The sequence below is a fragment of the Heterodontus francisci genome, chromosome 4 (genome assembly GCF_036365525.1).
Source record: "Heterodontus francisci isolate sHetFra1 chromosome 4, sHetFra1.hap1, whole genome shotgun sequence".
In the NCBI taxonomy this organism is placed as follows: domain Eukaryota; kingdom Metazoa; phylum Chordata; class Chondrichthyes; order Heterodontiformes; family Heterodontidae; genus Heterodontus; species Heterodontus francisci.
The window spans coordinates 80,099,892-80,120,666 of NC_090374.1; positions in this window are offsets into that span (position 1 = coordinate 80,099,892).

A 20,775-nucleotide genomic window follows, 5' to 3' on the forward strand; every position below is an offset into this window, starting at 1 on the left:
TAAAAAAAGTGTTTGCAAGTTGTTCATTGTTGAAATTCATCACTGGAGAAGAAGCAACAATTTCAACTTCTGAATTAGACTACGGACTGTTCTACTATTGAAGAACCTTTTTTTCCCCCATCGGATGGCTGTGAGGACCTCAAGCAACCTTGGACTGTTCCATATCCAGCAGGAATGTAAATCTACAAGGACTCTAATTTTTTCTATTTTAACTGTTGTTTATATCTTAGTAGTGTTTAAGAATTTAGTTTTTCTAATTAAACAGTTAATTTGTTGATTTAAAGATACCTAGTTTGGTTAGCCTCATTCGGGGGTTAATAGAGGGTACAATTTGGCTGGGTCTTTCTTTAATTTGGAAAGTTTAAAATGATATGTTAGGTGATCTGTGGAGGGATGGGATTGAATTAACAGTGCATTTCTCCCACCACAATCAGAATCATATATTTTGATTGGGGGCTTTGACTGGAGTGGTCAGTCGTAACAGCATGTTTCTGTGATAGGTGTGAGATGGGTTTCATTATCACCTTTTGGCCTTGAAGATTTGTCCTTTGTCTTTGTTAGATTATTTGAATATATAAAAGGTTAATTCCCTTCTCTTTGGATTCCATTTTGGACCATTGTTCACTTTTTAAAAATGAAGGTTCATTTTTTAAAGAGAAAGAGTTACTCCGTGAATGTTGTATCATTGCATCGCCGATGTGCTTGACTGTTCCCTAGTATTGCATTTCTCCAAAAGATGTTTCCATTAATAGTCTGCAAACTCTGATGTCAAGATGTTTTAGGAATGGGAAAACCTGCTGAGAACAATTAAATCATAAGTCTGCATTCTGATTGTAGTAATCTTCCCTTTTATTTTTCTTATATTTGGCAATGGCAAGCCATCTTTGATTATCAGCCAGAAGCAACTGTGCAAGACAGTGAAAAATAACATCAATTAGATGTCAGCCTCTATATCTAAACATGATGACTAAGAAAACTTTTAATTAGATTGATTAAATTTTGAATGATTGCTGTTTATGTTAAAAGACTAATTGTAGAAATGATATATATTAACAGTTTCAATGGTCAGCCTTCAACAAACTTTGCTGCCTTTTCTCCTTGACTTATTAAACTCTTTATGTTGTTCCCACTGTTCTTAAAGATCACACTTTTGTTTGAAATAATTTTGCTAATAGAAATAGGTAGATGTGTATTCAACTGCCAAGGTTGCTGCAGCTTACTTATGAAAATAACACCTTTAAACTTGTTGACAGTGATTGATCAAAAATTACATATAAAAATTAGTGGCAATAGTATTGGATTGGCACTGCTACCTTGTCAAGAGCGGTGAGAAGAAACTTAAGACATATTTCAATGTTTAAAATGGTATTTTCTGTCACAACATGTTAACTGGACACTATTATATAAAAATAGTAGGAGCAATGTAAGCCATCAACCCCATTGTCCTTCCTATTGAAAAAAATAACCTGAGCAGGGCTGGATGAATGTCTTAACATCAACCTCTTCAGCCCCTCCTACATCATCGGCAAATCAATCCCTACTTAGTGCATGCTCAAAGGAAATCCCAGAAACCTGAGGAATGCAAAGGAGGCAGAGGCTCATCATCATACCTTGTGCCACTGAACTGAGGAAACTTTACCCCATGTAAGTCACCTGGACCCCTTTTTCTTTCCAATATAGCAATCTGAGAATAATAGGAGAAGCGTAAGGAGGTTAGGAGAGAGGTTCTGAAAGAATTGTGCCATCTCCTTCCAGAACCCATCAAGATGGTTAACACCTGTACAACACTGCTAGTCACCTTAACCAGCATCTTGCTTCTTTAAGGCTACTGTGGAGAAGTCTACAGGATAGGCCAGTTTTCTGACAAAAGTTATATCAACACTTGCATTTATATAATACCTTTGATGTAGTCAAGCAATCAAAAGTTTTACAATTGGGCCTCATGCATGAGTAGGAAGGGTGGTAGAAGAAGCTGATCATAGGACTATTCAAAGTGGTTTGTTTTAAGGAAGCATTTGAAGGTGGGGAGAGATGTTGCAAGAAGGAAGCAGTTAGAGAGTGAATTCCAAAGTGTTGCGGAAAATAGTGCAGAGGGGCAGCAGAATGTACAGTAGACAGGAGTTTGAAGAATTGACAATGCAAATGAGCAAGTCTTTTTCTTTTCTTTGGCCTCCTTGTCTTGAGAGACAATGGGTAAGCGCCTAGAGGTGGTCAGTGGTTTGTGAAGCAGCACCTACAGTGACTATAAAGGCCAATTCGAGAGTGACAGACTCTTCCACAGGTGCTGCAGATAAAATTGGTTGTTGGGGCTGTTACACAGTTGGCTCTCCCCTTGCGCTTCTGTCTTTTTTTCTGCCAACTGCTAAGTCTCTTCGACTTGCCACTCTTTAGCCCCGTCTTTATGACTGCCCGCCAGCTCAGGCGATCACTGGCAACTGACTCCCACGACTTGTGGTCAATGTCACAGGACTTCATGTCGCGTTTGCAGATGTCTTTAAAGCAGGGACATGGACGACCGATGGGTCTGATACCAGTGACGAGCTCGCTGTACAATGTGTCCTTGGGGATCCTGCCATCTTCGATGTGGTTCAGATGGCCAAGCCATCTCAAGCGCAGCTGGTTCAGTAGGGTGTATAGGCTGGGGATGTTGGCCGGCTCAAGGACTTCTGCGTTGGAGATACGGTCCTGCCACCTGATGCCAAGGATTCTCCGGAGGCAGCGAAGATGGAATGAGTTGAGACGTCGCTCTTGGCTGACATACATTGTCCAGGCCTCGCTGCCGTAGAGCAAGGTACTGAGGACACAGGTTTGACACGCTCAGACTTTTGTGTTCCGTGTCAGTGCGCCATTTTCCCACACCCTCTTGGCCAGTCTGGACATAGCAGCGGACGCCTTTCACCACACGCTTGTTGATTTCTGCATCGAGAGACAGGTTACTGGTGACAGTTGAGCCTAGGTAGGTAAACTCTTGAACCACTTTCAAAGCATGGTTGCCGATATTGATAGATGGAGTATTTCTGACGTCCTGTCCCATGATGTTCGTTTTCTTGAGGCTGATGGTTAGGCCAAATTCGTTGCAGGCAGCCGCAATCCTGTCAATGAGTCTCTGCAGACACTCTTCTGTGTGGGATGTTATTGCAGCATCGTCAGCAAAGAGGAGTTCCCTGATGAGGGCTTTCCGTACTTTGGTCTTCACTCTAAGACAGACAAGGTTGGACAACCCGCCATCTGATCTTGTGTGGAGGAAAATTCCTTCTTCTGAAGACTTGAATGCATGTGAGAGCAGCAGGGAAAAGAAGATCCCAAACAGTGTAGGCGCGAGAACACAGCCCTGTTTCACGCCACTCAGGATAGGAAAGGGGTCTGATGTGGCGCCGCTATGCTGAATTGTGCCTTTCATATTGTCATGGAATGAGGTGATGATACTTAGTAGCTTTGATGAACATCCGATCTTTGCTAGTAGTCTGAAGAGACCACGTCTGCTGACGAGATCAAAGGCTTTGGTGAGATCTATGAAAGCAACGTAGAGGGGCATCTGTTGTTCGCGGCATTTCTCCTGTAGCTGGTGAAGGGAGAACAGCATGACAATGGTGGATCTCTCTGCTTGAAGGCCCTGTGCCTCAGGGTAGACACGCTCAGCCAGCTTCTGGAGTGTGTTTAAAGCGACTCCTGCGAAGACTTTCCCCACTATGCTGAGCAGGGAGATTCCACAGTAGTTGTTGCAGTCATCACAGTCACCCTTGTTCTTATAGAGGATAGAGAGAAGAACAAGAATAAGATGTTTCAAAACAAATACTTCTATACATGATGCTGATTAGATGGTTGCCCTTGCCCTCATCAACTCAAAGTCATTCTGTCTTTACCTTCTTCAAAGAACAAAGAACAGTACAGCACAGGAACAGGCCATTCGGCCCTCCAAGCCTGCGCCAATCTTGATGCCTGTCTAAACTAAAACCTTCTGCACTTCCGGGGACCGTATCCCTCTATTCCCATCCTATTCATGTATTTGTCAAGATGCCTCTTAAACGTCGCTATCGTACCTGCTTCCACCACCTCCCCCGGCAGCAAGTTCCAGGCACTCACCACCCTCTGTGTAAAGGAATCCTAAAGGAATCTGTAATTGCAGTTACATAGTATAAACAAGGCGTTGCAGATGACTCATTGCTGGATAGCTTTTCCTTTGTTTACTTCTATTTACAAATGATTTAATTTCTTACATAGTTTAAGTTGGTCACTGATTTGACTGGTTTCATACATTTGATTCTGATTTATATGTGTATTACCTATTTTAGATATGGTTTGATAGTTAATCATCTATATGCATATGGAGGGCCTAATCTGAATTGTTTTTAAGAAACAAAAATCACTATAGTAGTTCCTATTCTCCAAAGGACCATTTTTCAAAAATGAACAGAAGTATGTCTCCAATACCTCTTGCCAAGAAACCGGCATCTTGGAAAAGAAAACTCTGCCAAATTTGCAGGTGGAAATGACTTGTGCAAGTGCCAATGCAAAGGTGACTTTAGAACTCTCAAGGTTAGAGAACTATTAGGAATGACATTTATGATTTAAAAATGGCATATCACAAACCTAGTTAACCATATTACCTATCAATTACTGTACTTTTGAAGGTCATTGTACAGTAATTTTGAGATTGCTATATAGAGTTCACTTTCCATCTGTTTTTCAAATGCAGCCAAATTGTTGTTCAGGAAAAGTAGTTTCTGCGCATTACAACATGAAGAAGACTTTTGGCATAAATATGCAAGTAAAAAGTACATCATATTCCAAAGCTAATGCATCACATGTTAAAAAGTGTCCTTACTACAACAGGCTTGGTTGCAGTTTATTTACTTGACTGTTTATTGAAGCCTACCCATTTATCGAAAGTATATAGAATGAATTCACCAGCACTGTAATTGGCAGGGAATCACCAACAAAAGTGGGGAAGCGCTTCCTATAATGCAAGGCAGCACTCATGGCATATTTCCAGCTTTTCCACATATGCAACACTATGGGTCTATCAGATTACCAGACCACCAGACCACAGCTATCTGACAACTATGGAAGAGATTTGCTTAAAGAGGCTGAAGCTTAGGAGAAAGGTTGTGAAAGAATGGTACCATCTCCTTCAAGGACAGACATGAAGACTATTAACATCTGGACAACACTGTCAGTCACATTAGCCCTCGATTTTTATACATTCCACGCTAACAGTGTAAGCTCATTTGCTGTCCAAAGGCATATTAACAACATATACTTATATAGCGCTTTTAATGTCGCCAAGCATCTCAAAGCTTCACAACTGGGCATCAGACTCATGCAGCAGTAGGAGATGTGATAAAGGAAGTGACCAATAATGTATCCAAAGAGGTAAGTTTTAAGGAGGGTTTTGAAGATGGGGAAAGATGCAGCAAGAAGATATGAGTTAGAGAAGAGATTCCAAGATGTCGGTGCATGCTGGTTAAAGGCTCTGCTGCTGATGTCAGTGCAGAATGACAAGCAAATATGCAGTAGACAGAACTTAGAAGAATGGATGCTGCAAGGAGGGAAGTAGAGTTGGAGGAATCTGCATAGATGGGATGGGCCATGGCCATAAGGGAATTGAAGGCCAGAATGAGGATTTTAAAATAATTGTGCTAAAAGATGGAGAACCACGGGAGGTCAGCAAGGATTAGAGTTTAATGGAATTTTATGCAGGATAGGAATTTGGCTGGAGAATTTTGAATGAGGTTGAGTTTAAGTAAAATGGATCTCAGAAGGCCAATGAGGAGAGTGTTTGAAAAGTGAGTCCAGAAGGAATAATAGCATGAATGTGAGCTTCATTGCACTGGCATGAGATAAGGGTGGACTGACGTTTTGAAGGTTGGAGTAGGCAACCATAGTAATGCACTGATGGACTGAATGAGGGTTTGGAGCTCAGCACAGAGTTAAGCAGTGCATCATGTTTGTGCACCAGGAAGGGAGATAGGATCAGAAGATGCACACAGATATTCTTACAAAGGGCCAACAGGACAGTTTTAGATTAGATTTAGATTAGAGATACAGCACTGAAACAGGCCCTTCGGCCCACCGAGTCTGTGCCGAACATCAACCACCCGTTTATACTAATCCTACACTAATCCCATATTCCTACCAAACATCCCCACCTGTCCCTATATTTCCCTACCATCTACCTATATTAGTGACAATTTTATAATGGCCAATTTACCTACCAACCTGCAAGTCTTTTGGCTTGTGGGAGGAAACCGGAGCACCCGGAGAAAACCCACGCAGACACAGGGAGAACTTGCAAACTCCACACAGGCAGTACCCAGAATCAAACCCGGGTCCCTGCAACTGTGAGGCTGCAGTTTTGTCTTACAATAATGAGTTCCAAGAATCCTAATTCACAACTTAATGTCAGATCAGGGAGTTCACAGATGCATTGTTCAGCTGATCCAATATATGTATCCTTTTTGCCACTGATTAACATAACAACATGAGAGGGTAACACAGTTCTATATATCTGGTAGCTTTCCTAGAGTACAGGAAGCCATTGGTTGCACCGATGTTGCTATGCTAAACCCTATGTACAATATTGTGTCATGTATGAATCAGAAGGGATTTTGTTACAGCTGATGTGAGTCCTCCTGCACACAATCATGCAGATAAATGCCTGTTGCATTGGGATCTCTTATTATGCCTTAATTTTCAAGCAATCATTTTGTATCTTGCCAGGAAAAACAAAGAACAGGAGTGTACATATGAAGAAAAGACATGGAAGCATGGGATGAATAGACAGACCTCGGGTTTCCAATACATAATTCCCTGGAAGTGTGAGTAAGGTGGCTACAACTATAGGGAAAGACAACGGCACTTTAGATTCTATAAATAGGGGCATAGAATACATAAGTAAAGAAGTAATGATAAATTCATACAAAACATTGATTAGGCTACAGTTAGAATACTTTGTGCAGTTTTAGGTGTATGTGTAAATTCACCAGGATGATGCCAAGAATGGAGAGAGTTGGACGCTGGAGTACGGTTTGGATTGCTCTGACAAACAGCCAACACAGACACGATGGGCTGAATGTCCTTCTTCTGTCATGTAAACTTCTATGGAGGCCAAAGCTAACCTTGCAGATGTGACTCATAACACTTTTTCACCAGCAAAGGGTAAAAGCAAAGTACAATGAAACTCATGTTACAGCTGGGATGATTATCAAGCATACCTCTGGGATCTTAAACAGCACTTCGATATCTTGACTGGAAATGCCTCAAAGCATAATCTGTCCCAAAAGTCTCACAAATAATTGGTCTCTGGTATAAATTTCACAGTGACACCATTTCTTAAAACTGAAAGCCACAACTGTAACGTAACTGTCCCCAAGTCATCTTCTCCTGCATTTGTGTTCAGCTCCTCAGGTTATGTGTTGAGTCTTGCATGATGGGATGCAGATTAAGAAACCAAGCATGGAGCTCAGTGCTCCTTATTTGTTGCAGGCCCAATGTTTCAGCTATTAGACCAGTTGCTGAGTTTCATTGATAATCTGCAGAGGTTCTAGTAGTCGGAGACTATTTTCTGCTGTGCGTTATGAAGATCCTGGTTTCTGTCAGCCACATTCAGTACTGTGGTGGCTACCTGGCCCTCCCTGCTTTCGGGTACCTCTACTGTTGCTTGCACAGCAATGCCTGATGCTGTGGATGTGGCATTAGTTTAACAGGCAGCCTCATTCATGACTATGCAATACATGTCATTGCAACTGGGCATTCCCACTACACACTGATTTGTCTGACAGTAGGACTTTGGGCAGCTATATGATCTGTGGATCCCTCCCTCAAAGTTGTCTTTATGCAATCTTTCAGCATGTTGAAACAAATCCAGAGAAAATTTTTAAATTTAAAAGCCCTGTATAAGAGAAGACTGGGGAGTCAGCGTTCATACCAGTACCACTAAAGGTTCTGCTGTAGATGTCACAGAAGTTGCCACGGGCTCTACAGCAGACTGAGTTCAGCCAAACGTTCATCAAAACTGTGCAGATTTAGGTGGTGGATTATTTAGTACTCCTGCAAGCCTTCCATTGTATGGACCCAAATAGCAATTTTGTCAGTCAACAATCTACAGGTTGTAAGCAGGTCTTGTCTGGATGGAAGGGCATTGCAGCAGAAGCAGAAATTTAGTTTGATAGGTATTGAGCCAGAAGGAGCCATTACTACTTGTTCCACTTTACCTGTACATCATTTCCTCTCCAACTTTGATATCCACATTCTTCAGGGAGTGTTGGCAAATGTTATAAAAGTATCTCCTGGTGCTTTAAAAGCTTGTTCAAAGATATGCTTTGATATCAATTTGTCCTTCTATTTCTAGGAAAACACAAGAGACCAAAATATCAAAATACAGACTTCCATAATCACATTTAAGAACAATTGGTCTGAACATACAACATAAGAAATAGGAGCTGGATTGGCCATTCAGCTCTTCGAGCCTGCTCCATCATGGCTGATTTTTCAATTTAACTCCAATGCCCGCATTCTTCGTGTCATAGAGTCACAGACTTATAGAGTCATTATGGCACAAAGGAGGCCATTCAGCACATTGAGCTTGTTATATTTGTTGTATATTGTTGTACCATCTGTAAAGTGTTAGGAACTAATTAGCTAGGAACTAGTTGTTATGTGAAAGTGTTCCAGTAGGGGGCCACATTCACGGCTGCACTGGGGAGTCATGTTATATGTAACACAAGAACCAGTTGAGTCAGGTTCTATGGAACAGAGCATGGTGCTGTAATAAACAAGACTGACTCCATCCTTTTCCAAGTTTAAAGTGTGATTCTTTCCAACATATGGGAACCAGAAACAACATAAAGATGAAACAGAACTCATGCTGGCTCTCTGTAAAGCAATCCAATCAGTCCCATTCACCTGCTTTATCCCTGTAGCCCTGCAGGTTTATTTCCCTCAAGTGCCTATCCAATTTCCTTTTGAAATCATTCATTGTCTCCACTTCCATCACACTCACAGGCAGCAAATTCCAGGTCATTACCACTTGCTGTGTAAAAAAGTTCTTCCTCACATTCCCCCTGCATTCTCTTGCCCAAAACCTTAATCTGTGTTCCCTAGTCCTTGTCCTATCAGTTAATGGGAACAGTTTTTCTTTGTCTACCTTATTTAAATCTGGCATAATCTTGTACACCTCTATCAACTCTCTCAACATCCTTTGCTCCAAGGAGAACAACCACAGCTTCTCCAACCTAACCTGTAGCTAAAATCCCTCATCCCTGGAACCATTCTGGTAAATCTCCTCTGCACTCTCTCAAGAACCTTCATATCCTTCCTAAAGTGTGGTGACTAGAACTGAATGCAATAGTGTAGTTGCGGCCTAATCAGAGTTTTATAAAGGTTCAGCATAACTTCCCTGCTTTTGGACTCAACACCTCTATGTATGAAGCCCTATCACTTCTGCCAAAATGCATCACCTCACACTTCTCTGTATTAAATTTGATCTGCCACTTGTCTGCCCATTCTGTCAGCCTATCTATGTCCTGTTGCAGTCAATTGGTATCGTCCTCACTGTTTTCCACACCTCCAAGTTTGGTATCATCATCAAAGTTTAACATTTTAATCTGTATTCCAATATCCAAGTCATTTATATATATCTCAAAGGTTTCCCATGTATCACTATGTCAATATCCTTTAGTACCCAAAAATCGATCGACCTCTGTCTTGAATATACTCAATGACTAAGCATTCACAGCCCTCTGAGGAAGAGAATTCCGAAGATTCATAACCCTTTGAGTGAAGAAACTTCTCCTCATCTCGGTCCTAAATGGTCAAGCCCTCACTTTGAGACTGTGACCCCATGTTCTAGATTCCCCAACTAGGGGAAACATTTTCTCAGCATTTACCTTGTCAAGCCTCTTAAGAATGTTATATGTTTCAATTAGATTACCTCTCATTCTTCTAAACTCCAGGAAATAAAGACCTAATCTGCTCAATCTCTCCTCATAGAACAATCCCTTCATCCCAGGAATCAGTCTAGTGAACCTTCTTTGCACTCCCAGTTAAGCAAGTATATCCTCTTTAATGTATGGAGACCAACACTGCATACAGTACAAAAACAAGAAATGCTGGATTCACTCAGCAGGTCTGGCAGCATCTGTGGAAAGAGAAGCAGAGTTAACGTTTCGGGTCAGTGACCCTTCTTCGGAACTGACAAATATTAGAAAAGTCACAGATTATAAACAAGTGAGGTGGGGGTTGGGCAAGAGATAACAAAGGAGAAGGTGCAGATTGGACCAGGCCACATAGCTGACCAAAAGGTCACGGAGCAAAGGCAAACAATATGTTAATGGTGTTTTGAAAGACAAAGCATTAGTACAGATTAGGTGTGAATATACTGAATATAGAACATCAGCAAGTGCAAACCTGAAGAAAAACAACCTGAAAAAAACAGTGGGTAAGCAAACTGAACAAACTAAGATGAAATGAAATAAATGCAAAAAATGTAAAAAGGAATGCAAAAAAAAGGAAGAAAAAATAACTAAAAATGACTAAAAATGAAAGTAAAGTGGGGGGCTGTCATGCTCTGAAATTATTGAACTCAATGTTCAGTCCGGCAGGCTGTAGTGTGCCTAATCGGTAGATGAGATGCTGTTCCTCGAGCTTGCGTTGATGTTCACTGGAACACTGCAGCAATCCCAGGACAGAGATGTGAGCATGAGAGCAGGGGGGAGTGTTGAAATGACAAGCAACCGGAAGCTCAGGGTCCTGCTTGCGGACTGAGCGGAGATGTTCCGCAAAGCGGTCACCCAGTCTGCACTTGGTCTCCCCAATGTAGAGGAGACCACACTGTGAGCAGCGAATACAGTATACTACATTGAAAGAAGTACAAGTAAATCGCTGCTTCACCTGAAAGGAGTGTTTGGGGCCTGGGATACTGAGGAGAGAGGAGGTAAATGGGCAGGTATTACACCTCCTGCGATTGCAAGGGAAGGTGCCCTGGGACGGGGACGAGGTGGTGGGGGTAATGGAGGAGTGGACCAGGGTGTCGCGGAGGGAACGATCCCTTCGGAATGCTGACAGGGGAAGGGAGGGGAAGATGCGACTGGTAGTGGCATCACGCTGGAGGTGGCGAAAATGGCGGAGGATGATCCTTTGGATATGGAGGCTGGTGGGATGAAAAGTGAGGACAAGGGGAACCCTGTCACGGTTCTGGGAGGGAGGGGAAGGGGTGAGGGTAGAGGTGCGGGGAATGGGTCGGACACGGTTGAGGGCCCTGTCAACCACAGTGGGGGGAAATCCTCGGTTGAGGAAAAAGGAGGTCATATCAGAAGCACCGTCATGGAAGGTAGCATCATCAGAGCAGATGCGTCGGAGACGGAGAAACTGGGAGAATGGAATGGAGTCCTTACAGGAGGTAGGGTGTGAAGAAGTGTAGTCGAGGTAGCTGTGGGAGTCAGTGGGCTTATAATGGATATTGGTAGACAACCTATCCCCAGAGATGGAGACAGAGAAGTCGAGGAAGGGAAGGGAAGTGTCAGAGATGGACCATGTAAAGGTGAGAGAAGGGTGGAAATTGGAAGCAAAGTTGATAAAGTTTTCTAGTTCGGGGCGGGAGCAGGAAACGGCACCGATACAGTCATCAATGTACCGGAAAAAGAGTTGGGGGAGGGAGCCTGAGTAGGACTGGAACAAAGAATGCTCGACATATCCCACAAAAAGACAGGCATAACTAGGACCCATGCGGGTACCCATAGCGACACCTTTTACTTGAAGGAAGTGCGTGGAGTTGAAGGAGAAGTTGTTCAATGTGAGAACAAGTTCAGCCAGGCGGAGGAGGGTGGTGGTGGATGGGGACTGGTTGGGCCTCTGTTCCAGGAAGAAGCGGAGAGCCCTCAAACCATCCTGGTGGGGGATGGAGGTGTAGAGCGATTGGACGTCCATAGTGAAGAGGAGGCGGCTGGGACCAGGAAACTGGAAATTGTCAAAATGACGTAGGGCGTCAGAAGAGTCACGGATGTAGGTGGGAAGAGACTGGACCAGCGGAGAAAAGATAGAGTCTAGATAGGAAGAAATAAGTTCAGTTGGGCAGGAGCAGGCTGACACAATGGGTCTGCCGGGACAGTCCCGTTTGTGGATTTTGGGAAGGAGGTAGAAGCGGGCTGTCCGGGGTTGCGGGACTATGAGGTTGGAAGCTGTAGAGGGAAGATCTCCAGAGGAGATGAGGTCAGTGACAGTCCTTTGGACGGTGGCTTGATGTTCGGTGGTGGGGTCATGGTCCAGAGGGAGGTAGGAAGAGGTGTCTGTGAGTTGGCGTTGAGCTTCTGCAAGGTAGAGGTCGGTACGCCATACAACAACAGCACCACCCTTGTCTGCAGGTTTGATGACCATGTCGGGGTTAGACCTGAGAGAACGGAGTGCCTCAAGTTCAGAGGGGGACAGGTTAGAGTGAGTGAGGGGGGCAGAGAAATTGAGACGACCAATGTCTCGCCGACAGTTTTCAATGAAGAGATCAAGAGCGGGTAAGAGGCCAGGGTGAGGGGTCCAGGTAGAGGGAGAATGCTGGAGGCGGGTGAATGGGTCTGCTGGTCGGGGGGAGGACTCCTGGTCAAAGAAGTGAGCCCGGAGGCGGAGGCGACGGAAGAAGAGCTCAACGTCATGCCGAGCGCGAAATTCATTGAGGTGGGGGCGTAAGGGGATAAAACTGAGTCCTTTGCTGAGTACAGAACGCTCAGCATCAGAGAGGGGGAGGTCAGAGGGTATAGTGAATACACGGCAAGGGGTCAGATCAGAAGGGGTGGGGTCAGAGGGAAGTGAAGCGGAAGGAGGATCTGGTGGGGCATTAGTCCCCATCAGCTGCTGGAGCTTGCGTTCCTTAACACCTGAAAGGAAGAAAAAAAGTTTTTTGTTAATGCGTCGGATGAGACGTAAGATGAGATGAAACTGCGGAGTAGAACAGATTTGAGATAAGGTGAGACGGTGCTGCTGGAGAGAGAGGTCCAGTGTGTGCATATGGCGGCGCATAGCACTGAGTGTAGATCTCAGGATGCGGCGAGAGTAGCAGTCCGAGGAACGTTGTATTTCTCGGAGATACCTGTGATCCTGGGTGGTTTCAAAGCATGATGGGTGAAACTGCAGTTGGAATCCACGTGGAATCAGTCGGAGCCGGAGACAGTCACTGAGGAAGGAGATGTGGCTGTGAAAACGAGTTTTGGTAGATACCTTATCAAACACCAGGAGGGAAATAGAAAGCAATGAAGGTGAACAAGGTAAAAGAGACAAACGAAAATCCCGTCGGAGAGAAGAGCAGAACTTCTTCAAGGTAGGCATTCCTGGAAGAGAAGTGGCAGTGAATTAAACACTAAAATAAAAGCAAAATACTGCGGATGCTGGAAATCTGAAACAAAAACAAGAAATGCTGGATTCACTCAGCAGGTCTGGCAGCATCTGTGGAAAGAGAAGCAGAGTTAACGTTTCGGGTCAGTGACCCTTCTTCGGAACTGACAAATATTAGAAAAGTCACAGATTATAAACAAGTGAGGTGGGGGTTGGGCAAGAGATAACAAAGGAGAAGGTGCAGATTGGACCAGGCCACATAGCTGACCAAAAGGTCACGGAGCAAAGGCAAACAATATGTTAATGGTGTTTTGAAAGACAAAGCATTAGTACAGATTAGGTGTGAATATACTGAATATAGAACATCAGCAAGTGCAAACCTGAAGAAAAACAACCTGAAAAAAACAGTGGGTAAGCAAACTGAACAAACTAAGATGAAATGAAATAAATGCAAAAAATGTAAAAAGGAATGCAAAAAAAAGGAAGAAAAAATAACTAAAAATGACTAAAAATGAAAGTAAAGTGGGGGGCTGTCATGCTCTGAAATTATTGAACTCAATGTTCAGTCCGGCAGGCTGTAGTGTGCCTAATCGGTAGATGAGATGCTGTTCCTCGAGCTTGCGTTGATGTTCACTGGAACACTGCAGCAATCCCAGGACAGAGATGTGAGCATGAGAGCAGGGGGGAGTGTTGAAATGACAAGCAACCGGAAGCTCAGGGTCCTGCTTGCGGACTGAGCGGAGATGTTCCGCAAAGCGGTCACCCAGTCTGCGCTTGGTCTCCCCAATGTAGAGGAGACCACACTGTGAGCAGCGAATACAGTATACTACATTGAAAGAAGTACAAGTAAATCGCTGCTTCACCTGAAAGGAGTGTTTGGGGCCTGGGATACTGAGGAGAGAGGAGGTAAATGGGCAGGTATTACACCTCCTGCGATTGCAAGGGAAGGTGCCCTGGGACGGGGACGAGGTGGTGGGGGTAATGGAGGAGTGGACCAGGGTGTCGCGGAGGGAACGATCCCTTCGGAATGCTGACAGGGGAAGGGAGGGGAAGATGCGACTGGTAGTGGCATCACGCTGGAGGTGGCGAAAATGGCGGAGGATGATCCTTTGGATATGGAGGCTGGTGGGATGAAAAGTGAGGACAAGGGGAACCCTGTCACGGTTCTGGGAGGGAGGGGAAGGGGTGAGGGTAGAGGTGCGGGGAATGGGTCGGACACGGTTGAGGGCCCTGTCAACCACAGTGGGGGGAAATCCTCGGTTGAGGAAAAAGGAGGTCATATCAGAAGCACCGTCATGGAAGGTAGCATCATCAGAGCAGATGCGTCGGAGACGGAGAAACTGGGAGAATGGAATGGAGTCCTTACAGGAGGTAGGGTGTGAAGAAGTGTAGTCGAGGTAGCTGTGGGAGTCAGTGGGCTTATAATGGATATTGGTAGACAACCTATCCCCAGAGATGGAGACAGAGAAGTCGAGGAAGGGAAGGGAAGTGTCAGAGATGGACCATGTAAAGGTGAGAGAAGGGTGGAAATTGGAAGCAAAGTTGATAAAGTTTTCTAGTTCGGGGCGGGAGCAGGAAACGGCACCGATACAGTCATCAATGTACCGGAAAAAGAGTTGGGGGAGGGGGCCTGAGTAGGACTGGAACAAAGAATGCTCGACATATCCCACAAAAAGACAGGCATAACTAGGACCCATGCGGGTACCCATAGCGACACCTTTTACTTGAAGGAAGTGCGTGGAGTTGAAGGAGAAGTTGTTCAATGTGAGAACAAGTTCAGCCAGGCGGAGGAGGGTGGTGGTGGATGGGGACTGGTTGGGCCTCTGTTCCAGGAAGAAGCGGAGAGCCCTCAAACCATCCTGGTGGGGGATGGAGGTGTAGAGCGATTGGACGTCCATAGTGAAGAGGAGGCGGCTGGGACCAGGAAACTGGAAATTGTCAAAATGACGTAGGGCGTCAGAAGAGTCACGGATGTAGGTGGGAAGAGACTGGACCAGCGGAGAAAAGATAGAGTCTAGATAGGAAGAAATAAGTTCAGTTGGGCAGGAGCAGGCTGACACAATGGGTCTGCCGGGACAGTCCCGTTTGTGGATTTTGGGAAGGAGGTAGAAGCGGGCTGTCCGGGGTTGCGGGACTATGAGGTTGGAAGCTGTAGAGGGAAGATCTCCAGAGGAGATGAGGTCAGTGACAGTCCTTTGGACGGTGGCTTGATGTTCGGTGGTGGGGTCATGGTCCAGAGGGAGGTAGGAAGAGGTGTCTGTGAGTTGGCGTTGAGCTTCTGCAAGGTAGAGGTCGGTACGCCATACAACAACAGCACCACCCTTGTCTGCAGGTTTGATGACCATGTCGGGGTTAGACCTGAGAGAACGGAGTGCCTCAAGTTCAGAGGGGGACAGGTTAGAGTGAGTGAGGGGGGCAGAGAAATTGAGACGACCAATGTCTCGCCGACAGTTTTCAATGAAGAGATCAAGAGCGGGTAAGAGGCCAGGGTGAGGGGTCCAGGTAGAGGGAGAATGCTGGAGGCGGGTGAATGGGTCTGCTGGTCGGGGGGAGGACTCCTGGTCAAAGAAGTGAGCCCGGAGGCGGAGGCGACGGAAGAAGAGCTCAACGTCATGCCGAGCGCGAAATTCATTGAGGTGGGGGCGTAAGGGGATAAAACTGAGTCCTTTGCTGAGTACAGAACGCTCAGCATCAGAGAGGGGGAGGTCAGAGGGTATAGTGAATACACGGCAAGGGGTCAGATCAGAAGGGGTGGGGTCAGAGGGAAGTGAAGCGGAAGGAGGATCTGGTGGGGCATTAGTCCCCATCAGCTGCTGGAGCTTGCGTTCCTTAACACCTGAAAGGAAGAAAAAAAGTTTTTTGTTAATGCGTCGGATGAGACGTAAGATGAGATGAAACTGCGGAGTAGAACAGATTTGAGATAAGGTGAGACGGTGCTGCTGGAGAGAGAGGTCCAGTGTGTGCATATGGCGGCGCATAGCATACAGTACTTCAGGTGTGGCCTCACCAATGCCCTACAGATGCAGTAAAATGTCTTTATTCTTATACTCCAATCCTTTTGTAACAAAAGCTAACATAATATTTGCCTTCCTAATTGCTTGATCTACCTTCATGTTAAATTTCTGTGATTCATGTATAAGAACACCCAAATTTCTCTGAATGCAAACATTTCCCAGTCTCTCAACATTCAAAAAAATTCTGCTTTTTTTATTTTTCCTATGAAATTGGATAAATTCGCACTTGCCACATTGTGTTTCATCTGCTCTTGCACACTCACCCAGCCCATCTGTATCCAGCCGCTTTGTGTTCTCCTCACTGCCTGTTTTCCAACCTAACTTTGTATCGACAGTAAACTTAGATTCTGTATACGGTTACGATGAGGTGGGAGGAGTACACTGTTTATTCTAGTCCCACTTCTCCACAGGTCAGAACATATATTGAAATTTTCCCACTTACCGATATGATCAATCATAAACTCTATTTTTCCCAGAATAAAACACATGAATCAGGTTTCTTTAACAAAGAACAAAATTATCAGTTTATCATAAAACCAGTCTTAACCAATAATGAGGGAAAACATACACATACAAATTTAAATATTAAAGCCCCTTATTTATCTTAGTCCCTCAAACACACACATATGCACTTTAGTTAACTGGGAAAAATAAAAGGGATTTTTGTGAATAGTGCTGTTAAGAAAGAAACAAAAAAAAACACTTAGGTGGAATATTTCTCCTTAGTTTTGGTTTATCATCCCAAATGCCTATAAATGGCTGTCACTTGGATCTTCCTAAAACAGTTCTTTCCAGGTGATGTTGAAGATCAGTTTGAGTAGGCTTTCCAAGAAACACAGCTACAGAGGCTTCAGATAGGTCTTACAGCAGAAATGTGGCAACAACGTTTCAGTTCCCACACATTCGACATGGAGGGTTTCTTCAAAAACAGTTGGAAATAGGAAACGGACACATTGTATGCAGGATTTCTTTTTGAGAGAGACAGAGCTGAGTTTTCTTCTTTCAGCAAGCAAAATCTTTTTGTAACAGTTCAATCTGAAACTAAATACAGTCCAGCAGTTAAGCCTTCTGACCTCTATAAATCTTGGCCTGTCACTTCTTTGTAAACATCTCCCCAAGTCAAAAACAACCCCTGCAGGATGATTATCCACAGACATGTGCCTTCCAGTAAGACTTATTCACAAGTCAAATCCATGAACCTTCGGTAACTTCTTTTAAAAAAACCCCACCAAGTTCAGCATCTCTTCAAGATTCCAGATGAATCAATGTCCATAATTCAACTATAAGTCCTTAAAACATATTTTACACAAAAAGAGAAGCAATCTCATAACAATACTCAGTCCTGTCATCTAAGTCTTTTTTATCGATTGGAAATAGCAAAGGCACAAGTACGGATCCATGCGGTGTTACGAACAGGTAGTTAATCTTTTCTCACTGAACAAAATTCCCTGTTTTTTCAACCACCTGTCCATAAATAGATTAGTGATTGTATTTCTTTCTCTCCCTTAAACCCTAATAATAAATGCCCGTATCAAGAATACGGTTTTTAAATTAAAACCAAGAAGTAGGGTTTATTAACATACTCTTACGCTTCACCACGCATGCTTATAAACACTCAGGGAAAGGTTAAAGACATAAAAAAGGCAAAGACATTTACTAAATAGAGCTGCCATGAAGTTCAGTTAAAACTAGTGTCCATTAACTTAGCAGATAAAGTCCAAAAATTGGAGATCACTGATTAGAAATGCCGAATAGGGGAGGAGCTGATGGAAATATCTCTCCTCTTACAAATTTCTTCTTTGCACTCTCAAAGGTAAATGGAGGAAGCTCAATTTGGCTGAAGTCATCTTTTTTAGGTGGAGAGAAGATTTTCCTGCTGTTTCTTCAGCTTGTCTTCTTGTTGATTTTTCTTGCTGGATTTTTAAAGTGTGGCTCCTTTTTAATTTTTCTTGTTGAAAAGGCCTTAGAGAGAAGTCTTTGCAGCTTCAGGCAGGCTGTGGCTTCTTGCAGGGAGGTCTCAAGGAGAAGTATGTCCAGGCAGCACACGGCAGCTGCGTAAATGAAGACAGGGGGTACCCTCAAACGGTTACAGTTTCAAGTCCAGGCAGGTTGGATAAGGGTTTCCTGGGTCCTAAAACTAGACCCTTTTTAAGTTCCTGTCCCACCTGACCTCTCTCCTTCATTTTGACAATCATAACATAGAAGTACAAAGTTAAACATGATGGATAAAATGACAGTTGGCATTAATACTCAAATGCACAAAACACAATTTACAAGGGGGTTCTCATCTATTTGTAACAGTGGTACACCCCTAGTTACAGCCTGTCAACACAAAAATGTCCCTTTTATTCCTACTCTGTTTTCCACCCATTAACCAATCCTCAATCCATGTTAATATATTCCCTCCCAATCTCCGGAGTCCTAATTTTGTGTCATGACCTCTTCTGTGGCACCTTATAAAATGCTTTTTGAAAATCCTAATACACAATATCCACTCATTCCCCCTTATCCATCTTACTAATTACATCCTCAAAAATCTCAGATTTAGGCATTCATGTTGTTTTGTCAAAGACCAAAGACAATAAGCAATTCACCCGCCTGTTTTGGTAATTTATAAGCACCTTATATCCCTGGTTCCAGGCACTTGGCAGCGCTTGTAAGGCACAGGCCTTTGCCTGAACACAGGATGATACGAATAGCACCAGAAACACAGATGTTTATACATAAAGCTGCTAAGATAGGCTTTCACCCAAAATCAGAAGGTAAGGATGCAGGAGAGACCCAGTATTATGCGGAAACATAGCACGTTCATTCTTTGGCATTATTTGAAAGATAAGGTATACTCATTGAATTGAGTCCAAGAATGATTATGACTCTGTATCTTCACGTGTTGTGTAGGTAAATGCAACAGACAATTGGTGAAGACCATAAGTAACTAATGTCCAGACAATCACATATTAGTGGAGTTAGTTGAGGGTGAAATGTTAGCCAGGATACCAGGAGAACTCACTGCTCCTCTTTGAATAGTGCCATTGAATCCTTTACATTCACCTGAGCAGTATCTGGGTTTAACATTTCATTCAAAAGTCAATGGCGTCAATTTTGACTTGTGGCAAGATCAGCGTGTGGGGCCGCAGAAGCAGACCGCACACCCAGAGGCAGAATGGAGTGAGGTTTTAATAAATTTTAATGGCCAGGCCCCATTTTAATGTTGGAAAACGGCTTGAAGCCAGTGAGAACAACATCAACGCCGGCAAACTGGAACAGGAGTTGCGGAGGGATCCAGGTTCTTCCAAGAATCTCAGAAGGTCTACAGCACAGGAAGACATTCAGCCTATCATGTCTGTGCCGGTTCTCTGCAAGAGCAATTCACGTAGTCTCACTCCCTGGCTTTTTTTCCATAGCCCTGCTATTTTTTTTCTACAGGTAATTGTCCAATTCTCTTTTGAATGCCTCGATTGAATTTGCCTCCATCACACTCTCAGGCAGTGCATTCCAGATCCTAACGACTCTTTGCATAAAATTGTTTCCTCTCATGTCACCTCTGGTTCTTTTGCCAATCACCTTAAATCAGTGTCCTCTGGTTCTGGATCCTTCGCCAACGGGAACAGTTTCTCCCTATCTACCCGATCCAGACACCTCATAATTTTGAACACTTCTATCAAATATCGTCTTAATCATCTCTTCTCCAAGGAGAACAGGTCCAGCTTCTCCAACCTATCCACGTAATTGAAGTTCCTCATTCCTGGACGCATTCTCATGAACCTTTTCTGCACCCTTTCTAAAGCCTCAACATCCTTCCTAAAGTGTGGTGCCAAGAACAGGACACAATACTCCATTTGAGGCTGAACTGGTGTTTTACACAGGTTTATCATAACTTCCTTGTTCTTGTACTCTATGCCTCCATTGATAAATCCCAGGATCCGGTATGCTTTCCTAACCTGCCTGCAACCTTCAATGATTTGTGCACATATACCCCGTATCCCTCTGCTCCTGCACCCCCTTTAGAACCATACCTTTATAATTTATATTGCCTCCCCTCATTCTTCCTACCAAATAGAATCACTTCACACTTTTCTGCATTAAATTTCATTTGCCACTTCTTCACCCATTCCTCCTGCCTGAATATGTTCTCTTGAAGTTTATCGCTATCCTCACAGTTTACAATACTTCCACGTTTTGTGTCATCCACAAATTTTGAAATTGTGTCCTGTATGCCCTAGGTCATTAATATATATCAAGAAAAGCAGGGGTCCTAGCACCGACCCTGGTGAACCCCACTATATACATTCCTCCAGTCTAAAAAACAACTGTTCACAACTACTGTTTCCTGTCACTCAGTCAATTTCGTATCCATGCTGCTACTGTCCCTTTTATACCATGGGCTCTAACTTTGCTGACAAGCCTGTTATGTGGCACTTTATCACATGCCTTTTGAAAGTCT